Source organism: Passer domesticus, chromosome 8 (assembly GCF_036417665.1).
Source record: "Passer domesticus isolate bPasDom1 chromosome 8, bPasDom1.hap1, whole genome shotgun sequence".
Taxonomy (NCBI): Eukaryota; Metazoa; Chordata; class Aves; order Passeriformes; family Passeridae; genus Passer; species Passer domesticus.
In genome coordinates, this window is record NC_087481.1 from 6364087 (window position 1) to 6373828 (window position 9742).

Here is a 9742-nt window from a genome sequence, read left to right on the forward strand (position 1 = left end):
ATCCTTGGGGAAAATGAAATATCTAGTCTCAAGGACACAGTTCACGTTTGGGTAACACTCCTGCAATGCTGAGCTTTTCTTTGAATGTCCTCCAAAACAGTCCAACAAAGAGATGAAAATGTAAATCCAAGTGCATACATGTATTAGTACCTGTGACTTCTTCCAGGAGCTGGAAAGAAGATGTTTACTAAAATCAGCATGAATAAGGGCAGATAAGAATCTCCGTCAAGAGCAATCTCCATCTCTGCCCTTCTCTATCAGGCACAGAGGCTCTCCAGCATCCAGGGGCTCTGGCCTTCACCATGCAGCAGGTTTCAGTCTGCTGGCCAGCAGAGTAATGTCATGTCTGCTGCCAGTAGCCCATCCCCTGGGAGAGGGTCTAGGCATGTGGACCTTGCTGCTCTCAGTCCCAATCTCTGTGTTTTATGAGAGCTCTGCAACCTGGAACCTGTCTTGCCTGTTGCCCAGCACAGCATTTTTGGGGGCTTGAACTCTGCCAGAGATTTACAGGAACCTTTGCTTCCATTCCCAGGCCTCCCCCTGAGCCAGGCCAAGGAGACAGATCATCCCAGCAGTCCTGGTCTTACAAGGGACAGAGAGCTGAAGGACGGCTTTGGAAAGGTAAGGGACAAGGACAGGGATGAGCAGACTTCCTTTCCAGTGGCTGTTTAGTACTTGGCACAAAATGTCACTGAAAATCATGATCTTCCCTTCACCCTGGGAGATGGGAATTCTCTTGGGAATATATTTGACAGCTCCAGAGCAATTGTTTGGCTATTTCCAGTGGTGCCAAGGTCACTAGCTTGGACATGGTGCTAAGGTCACGCCAGAAGCAATCTTTATGTGCAAAAGCTGTTTTAGAGAAGTTCTGAATGACCGCGCAAGCTACACATCAGTGAATGTGGGCAAAGTGCACCCTCAGAAGCAGAGAAGCAAAGACTCTAATGTTGAGTGTAAGCAAGGCTGGAAAGTAAAATGGGAGAGTTTGACTTTTCCTGGTTACCTTTGTGGCTGTATCTCACAGCCCTCTCATTCTCAAGGTTTCTGCTCATTAACTTCAGCGTTTCTGCAACTTGTTTTCACACGAGTCCTCCTTTTGGTCTCGTGTTCTCACAGACCAAGTCCTTCAGAGTCCTTCAGAGCTGAGTCCTTCAGAAGCCAGGAAGTGGGAAATAGCTGCAACTCCTGGCCATGAGTGTTAAGCAACAGCTCATTAGCACTCCTTGCTGGGCATTGCACATGGTTTTTATTCTGCTGCCATGGCCTGTAGGAACTGAACTGCCTGCTCACTGTCATGTGAGCTCTTCATCTGTCTTGGAGCACTCCTATGAATTCATGCTTCAAGCAGGGCTTCCTGACATAGGTTGCAGTTGCAGCAGTGGAAGGTCATGGCACTGAATTGTTCCACCTCACTGTGTGTAATTGCCAAGGTGAGGACAGGAGACATTCCTCTGAAACTATTGGAATGGATATGGAGCTGCATTGAAGCCTATGGCACCCTGTGGACTCTGTGCTCCTGATGAGATGTTGTGTCTGGTTTGTGTGTCTCTGCTTACAGTCTGTGATGTATTTCCATTGCACCTAGATCCGTGCTGCACTGTGGGAGTTGGCTCAAGAGAACTTGGAGCCAATGGACACAAAGCATTTTGTGGAAGAGATGAAGAAAAGGAGACAAAAGAAAAGATTCTTGCAGCTTCTTCCAGAGACAGTTGAGACCAGGGACGCAGCTGAAGCAAGTAAGTGGTGGCTACACTTGTGGTCCTTTTTGACCACTTGCTTGCCCCTTGCACATGGCTGCAGTCAGACTGGGGGGCTGTTCTGCTTGCATCTGAGTAGAAGCTTGCTTATTTGTTTCTGTTTCCCAAAATAAAATGCAGAGGCATGAAGAGTCTTGCCCATGGCCTCCCTGAGTCAGTAACAGAATATCAGCTTCCCACCTTCACCTCTAAAGTCTTTCAGAGTAGAAAATTCTGTCTTGCAAAGTACACTGGGGCTTCAGACTCTCTCCTGGAGAGCAGCCTCCAGGGAAGATGAGGCCAAAAGACTGCTTTTCAACTGGGATTCCACCTGGACGAAACAAAGCTCCATTCCTTCTCATGAAAACACCAGAGATCCTTCTCCTGCTGCTCCCTGCTGAGGAGCTGATGCTGTAGAGCTGTGCTGAAGCCCCAGGCAGTGCTTCTGCTGCAGCCCCAGGAGCAAGCAGCGTTCCCGACTGAATCCCGGCCGGGCTCTGCCTGCAGGGCTGTGAGCGCTGCCCGAGGGCGGCAGCGGGGCCCTCAGGAGGCAGCACTCAGCCCCAGGGCAGCACGCAAGGTTAGCTGCACTTTCTTGGGTAACTTCCCCTGCCAGTGTCTGGAACAGGAGAACAAAAGCAAGGCAATACTGGCTTTTCCTTGTTTCTTCGAGGAAGCATCACTGCAGGTTGGTTTTATACTAGAAGAGGGTAGATTTTGACTAGATATCAGGGAGAATTTTTTCTATAATGAAGGGGATGAAAAGTTGGAAGGTTTGCCCAGAGAAGCTGTTGTTGCTCCATCCTTGAAGGTGTTCAAGGCCAGTTTACATGGGGCTCTGTGGAACCTGATCTAGACGAAGATATCCCTGCTCACAGGGCTTGGACTAGACGGTGGTTAAAGGTGCCTTCCAACCCAAACTCTTCTAGGATTCTGTGATCACTGTCCCTTGTTAGTGTTATCTTGGTATAAAGTGGTATACCATTGTTATACTTGAAGTTCTTTGGGATAACAAAGAGATGTTGCCCAGCTCCAGCAACTTTTGTTGTCAACCTGTCCAGCACCCTCCACTTACAAGCTCTTCTTTGCTTCCTGCAGCCTTTAGCTTACCACCTGTTGATGGCACAGCTCCTAGGGTGCAGAGAAAAGACCCTGGTACTGCCTTGAAGAAGAAGGTCTTGAGAAAGCAGGACAACGTGCCCTTACTGCCCAATAAGCCCACCATCCTTGGAGATGGCAGCTTCCCACGCAACTCCTCAGGTAAGCCTGCTCCATGGAAGCTTTTCCCTGCATGGCTTTTTCCCTGCACAAGGAGCACAAAGTGTCTCCTGCCTCAGCCAGCACAGCTGGGATCTTGGGGCTATAGGCTGTCCTGAGAATGAGCAGCAAATCTACTTTTCAGTTACTCCAGTTTGGTAGCACTAGAGAGTTGGTTCTTAGAGATCCATTGGAAAGTGGGGCTGAATAAAGTCCGTGCTGAAGGCCTAAGCTCTGGCTTTTGCCCATCCTAATACTCCAAACTACAGCACTGGTGCCAGGAGGCAGCTGTGACTGCAGCGATGAGCTATGGGGCAGCATGCCAGGGTGTGCTCACCGTGCACCTACGAGTGCCACCATCATCTGCTGTCCACTCACCATCTGGGCCCTCTACCTGTCTGCAGTCCGGCTCTGCAGCCAGCTTTTCTGCTGTCCAGCAAGGGCTGTCTCTGCAGGGCAGTCAGCAGCTTGGTGCAGCTGTGCCTCTGCTCCCAGCAGTGCCCGATGGCTCCTGGCTGCCGCCATCCAGGGCCTGCAGTGCCAGGAGGGAACAAGCAGTGCCTCCTGTGTCACCCAGCAAAGACAGCGGCTGTGTGCAGCAGGTGACAGCCAGGAGGGGCTGCCTGCTGCTCCCAGGCTGTTTGCTGCCTGCAGGAAATGCACAGCAGACAGTCCCCAGTGGCTCTTGTCTCTCCTTTGTGGGCAGCCTGCCTGTGCTGTGATGCCAAGCAGGGCGAGATAAGAAGAAGGCAGCTAGGAATGATACTTCAATGCTCTTTGCTAGTGATGCTACTTCCATGTTCAGAATTGACCAGAACTAGCCTGATGTGGCTCTCCATCCTCAGTGAATCTAGATGTGTGTATGTCTACATACTTCTGCAGTGCCATCACTGGTGTCAGTGGCTGAGGTACATCAGTGACACCCAGATTAGCTCCTGCCTGAATAGTTCTGACGTTTTGGTTCCGCCATACTTTGTGAGAACATGCAAGGTAGCACAAAAGCCCTACAAAGTCTAGAGCAGTTTGTCTAGATTCTGTGTAATATTTATACTCCATCCTTTTAGACAGCTCAAATGTTTTCATCTACACAAGAGGAAATGAGCTTTTGAGTACATGATGTGAAATTTTTGATTGACAGTACTTTTGATGACAGATGGGTTTCATAAGAAATGCATTTACCATCTGATTTTTTCATACCTTGTTAATTCCTTTCTTTACCAAGAAATTCAATTAAGGCAAACCCAGGCCAATTGATTAACAACAGAGTGCATGTGCCAACAATGTGCATCTGTATTTGCCTATTTTTATCCCCAGGACGCATTTGGAAGGCTTTTTTTATCAACTGTCTAGTCTGGAAATTGCATTTTTCCACAAGAGAAAGTTTAGAAATGTCTGAGTTTGCAAATACAGCCATTAGATGACAAATACATTTCCCCATAGCATCTTTGAAATACAGCCAGTGTGTACCTCTGAAAGAGCAAAGTTTCACAATGCTTGGAAAGAACAAAATCCATAAATCACTTCTGTCTAGAATATGTGAAGTTAATGGAAACAGAGGCACTGTCAGGTGTGAAGGGTCAGGTATGGCTGTTCCCTGATCGTTGCTCCATGGGGATTGAGCCAGGCCCAGCAGGGCTGGCCTGTTCAGGCTTGGTTTGGTGCTGTCTCCAGGCAGCTGCAGGTCTTTCCTGAGGGAGCTGCAGAGTGCCCCTGTCCTCAGGGCTGGGGAAATCAGGGTGCTGAGACAAGAGGGGCACTGAGGGGTTCCCTCCTGGGTAGCGAGTGCTGCTGGTCAGCACTGTCTGGCAGGGAGCGGGAGCTCTGCGGCCGCAGGAACCTGCCGCTGGCCATGGCACCTGTGGCCCTGGGGAGCTGGCGCTGCGGGGCAATTGTCAGGTTTAGCCTGACAATTGACTCTCAGTGCTGTGCCCAGCTGGGGAAGGCTGGGAGCAAGCAAGGAGCCCCAGGAGGCAGACAGCAGGGAAGTCTCTGCCCCAGTGGCAGTGTGTGCCACAGGGAACCCTGGCTGGAAGATGGGCTGCAGGCCGCTCCATGGCGGGTGCCTTGCCCGGGCCGCAGCGCCCATGGCCGACCCTCTCCTTGCAGTGACCTCGCAGACGGCCACTGGTGCCCAGCGCCGAGAGGAGCCGCTCCGTGGGCATGGGCAGAAGGACAGAGCCTCTTCAGAGCCACAGCAGTCCTTGCAGGAGGCACTGTCCTTGCTGGGCAGCGATGACTGGTAAGAAAGGCCCCATCACTCTGTGTCCCTCACAGCATTCGGGTTGGTCAGAAGCGTGTCTCGCTGGTGCCTCTGAGCCCCGAGAGCCCAGAGGGCCAAAGGGCACTGCTGAAACCTCTGCAGAGCAGTGAGAGGATAAAGACTGGAGAGCAGCCTTTTCTTGGCCTTGCTCTGCAGCACCGCTCCAGCTGCAGCAGGTCCGTGCTGTTTCCTGGCTTTGGCAGCTGCTCCATGGAGCTGCAAAGGAAATGTTGAGGGAAGAGAGAAAGCTGTGCAAAGAGATGATTTGCTGGCTGAAGGCAGAAGCAGGATGGCAGCAGTTTTGAGTGTACAGATTTGGGTGCCTTGGGCCACTGGCCCAGTGGGACTGAGTAAGATTTCTCTCTGCTCCCAATGCTGACAGCAAGGGCAGGTGACAGGCTCTCCCTGTCATCTCCTGCATGTGAGTCCCAGAAGCAGCTCCAGGGAGTTCCTCTTTCTGAGCAATGGACTGAGTTGTGCTTTCAAGTCCCTCAGCCTGTCATTACTCCTGAGGGGCTCATGGCAGAAGAGAAGGAAAAAGAAATAAAATCCTCTAGGAATCTTGCACTTTTGGAAGTTAACTTTTTCCTTCTCACTGCTTCCTATGGGCCTGAGATATTTTGTCAGTACTCCCAGTGTGTCCCAAAATTATACACAGGTACAAGGAGGCCCAGAAGTTACAAGCCTACAAATGTGAGGTAATATTGGTTGTCTTTCTGATGGCTTTTTGATCACTCCCTGGTGGATGCTTCATTCACACAGGGGTAAGGCCTCCATTCATATTGGGAGAACCATAAGAAACCTCCAATGGTTCATCTCCTTCTGCAGTGGCCTTTGCTTTGCCCTTTCTCTTCTGCTTTCTCTTCCCCATTCTCTTTGGTGCCCTGTGAGGTGCAGAGAGCTTCTGCAGCTGTGAGTGTCCTGATGAGGCTCAGGGGTGCCCGTGGGATCAGTCGCCAGCCCTGTGCTGCAGCCCTGATGCCTCACACTCCTTCCTGGAGCTGAGGGCCTGCACAAAGCAAGTGCTGAGAGATGGAGTTGTTTTCAGCTTTGAAATAACATGTGGCTGTTGTGCAAGTTGTTTTAGGTAGGGGGGTTTTGAGTAAGCCAGAGTTTCAACAGTTCTTGCCCAGGGCTGGAATCTTCTGGGGCATCCTGCTGATTTTTTTGGGAATTTGTGAGGTGGGGTGGAGTGGGTGAGACACACAGGCCTAGACTGAAGAGTGGAAACTCAGCTCCAGAGTGCCAGTGCAGACTCTCAGTGCTGAACTGCCTGCTGGGGCAGACAAAGAAGGAAAATGCCCCAGTAACAGCCCAATGGGACTGTGTCTCAGGGACAGGTACAGGGAACTGAGAAGAAACAGCAGCATGGCCCAGCCTCACAGCTTCTAGGAAGCAGTGACAGAGGGACTTCACGTGCCAGAGATTTCAGGAAGGCTGTCTTCTTAAACAGCCACGAATGAAGTCTCTGAAAGCCCTCTCTTTGCCTCTTGGATTTGTGCATGCTTTTGACAGTTACAGCATCCTGTGGCAACGCATTCCACGATTTCATTAAGTACTCCTTGAAAAGCACCTCCCATGGCTTGAGCTGCCAGCCTGGTCATTTCGGAGGGTGCTGCCTACTTCTTGGGCAGAGAGAAAAATCAATCTTTTTGTTACATGCCTTTCAGGGAGCTGAAGGAGAAGGGACTCTTCAACATCAAGCACCTGGCTGAGTCCCATTCTGAAGTCCTGCTGTCCAGACTTCATGACATTTGCTTGGCAGTTACCAGCGAGGTGAGAACATTGTTTTGAATTGTTCCCCATACTTCATACAGGATGTGCAGAGTAGGTATGTGCTTGTTCATCTCCATGTGTGCTCAGGGTGTGCCTCCTTTTCTGGTTTGAGACCTTCTATTTCCCATGTCTGTCAGCTATCTGTAGGATCTGTGTGCACATGTAGCTGTATTTACTGGTAGGTCGAATATCTGACACTTGTCTGTGAGTGAGGCGCCATTACAATACAATGTGCAAATGGCAAAATCAAGACACTAATGACGTTATTTGCCAGAGTCCTAATCTCTGCCCAAGCTGTAATTCAACACTGCAAATGAGTCTGTAGATCTGAGCCTGTGTTTTCTGTTTCCTGGCTGAGTGCTTCAGCTGCTGGTGTAGCTTTTCTGAACACGAGCAATTGACTCTTCTATTTTTATGACTTGTGTCTTTATGATTTGAAAGCAGCCCTTGATTTAATTTTCTAGTGAAAGGGCCTAAAATCATGGCAGTGGACATTTTAGAAGGGTTAGGTAGGAAGCTTTAGTGAATTTTGGTTTTGGTTTTTTGTTTTTTTTTTGGTTTGCAGTAAGCAGGTCTGAGGTCAGAAATTGGTTCCAGAGTAAGTGCCTTTCAGTGTTTGTATCTTCCTGCTCTTACTGTGCTTTTATGTTCCTCTGGACACAGTGGGATGTGTTGTCATTTCTTGGGATTTCTGCTGAAGGCAACTGGTTTTCTGTTCAAGGTGATTCTTATGTTTCCTATCATGTCTTCCCCAGGTGACCAATCTCCGGTCCAAGGTGTCCTACTCTGCAGTCGTCACTCTGGGAGAGTTCTTTGTGACCTTGAAGAAGGACATGGACTGCGAGGCAGATGAGGTTGCTGCAGTCCTTCTCCAGATGGTGTGGAACTCCCCAGAGTTTGTTCAGAAGGCAGCCTGTCAGAGCCTGGGGATGATGGTAGAGAATGTGACTCCTGCACGAGCAATGGCTGCTCTCATGGACAGGGGAGTCAAGTAGGTTCTTCTTCTTCCAGTGATGTTCTTCAGCGTCTAGTGTGTGGGTGGGGGAAGGGATGAGGGAAAGAATGGGAATGATGGGAGGGAAGGGTCCTGTATCCTGCATCGTCTGGGAACTCAGCGACTTCATTCTCTGATCAACCTCATTTCTTTCCTCTTGTCACCTATTTCTGCCCTCCTGCAGCCTATTAGTTCTCAGAATCACAGAACTGTAGAATATGGCCAGTTGGAAGGGGCCCTTCAGGATCAGCAGGATCATTGCACAGAGCAGCCCAATGCTAACTTTGTGTTTATCTGAGGACAGAACCTTCTGCAGGTGTCTGCAGCTGCAGGGAGAAGCCAGGCCCCCTTCCCCCAGCAAGGACAGGGAGCAGGCTCTGGCCAAGGCCTGTGCTGCTGCTGCTCCTTCTCCCCGTGCCCCAGGGTTTGCTCTCTCCTTCCCAGGAGCTGCCACGCCCAGGTGCGGAAGTGTGCGGCCCAACTCCTCCTGTCCCTGATGCAGAAATTGGGAGTCACGAAGCTGGCAGGCACAGCCAGGGCTGAGAGGCTGGCACAGGTGGCAGGGACGCTTGCTCAGGACTGTCACCAGGACACAAGGTAATGATCTTCATTTCACTTCCTGAAACAGGAAAACCGTTTTGTGTTTGGCTTTAAAGGTAAAACCAGAAAAGAGTGGAAACTCAAGGAAATAATAAGTGACCTCACTGTGTGGATAAGGGTCATAGAATCACAGAATATGCCCAGTTAGAAGGCACCTATCAGGGTCATCCAGTCCAGCTCCCAGCCATGTCCTGGTTTAGGGCAAGTTTGGGAGATAACCCCCAGAGGGGCTTCTCTACAAAAGCAGATTCAATTGCCCCTCCCCCCTCCAACCGGTTCAGGAGAAAATATCTCCTTGGAGAAAAAGTGGAAAGAAACCTGTTTGTTAAACAATAGAACCCAAACAATATTAAACAATAAAACTTCTCACTGCTCCAAAAAAAGGGCAAATTCAGAACAGTCCTCTCCCCGGGTTGCAGCTCGGCTCACTCAGTCTCTGATCATTCTCTCTGGTGCTGGAAACGCTGCGGCCCAGGCCTGGCCAGGGGGGCCACAGGTGGAGCTGCTGGTGCTCTTCTGGGTGTTCAGTCCAGAGCAGGCTTGAACAGGTCCAAGAAAAAGGAAAAAAAATCACAGTCCAGGGAACTTCTTTGCCTCAGCTAGCTAAAACTAACTAAAAGCAAAAAAACCCCCAAAAAACGGAAAAAGGAGCTCTGTCCTGCTGTCTGTCCATCCACAGACAACACAGTCCAGGAGCAGGAATGTGGAGGAGTGAGAGCAGTCTGAAAACAAACTGCGCGCTTCTTCCCTCCCCTCTTCACTGTCTGGAAGAGAGTCTTAAAGGTGTAAAACTTATTATTTAGTATAAACAGAACAAGACGACTGGGGATAAAAGCATCATATAGTCAACCCAGGACAGCAAGGCACCCCAAGAGTCACTCCATGTGCCTGAGAGCATTGTTGAAATGCTTCTTGAGTTCAGTCAGACTTGGTGCTGTGACCACTGCTCTGGAATGCCTGTGGAAATGACTGTACTGGGTAACCTGAGGCTGGCCAGCAAGGAGCATTGCCAGCTTCCTGTGACTTGAAGGATTCTTTACTGAGTTCAAAAGAGCTCAGATTAGCCAGTCCAACAGTTTTGATTTGCCTTAGGTGCAAAGCACAAAGCCAAAGTGTTGG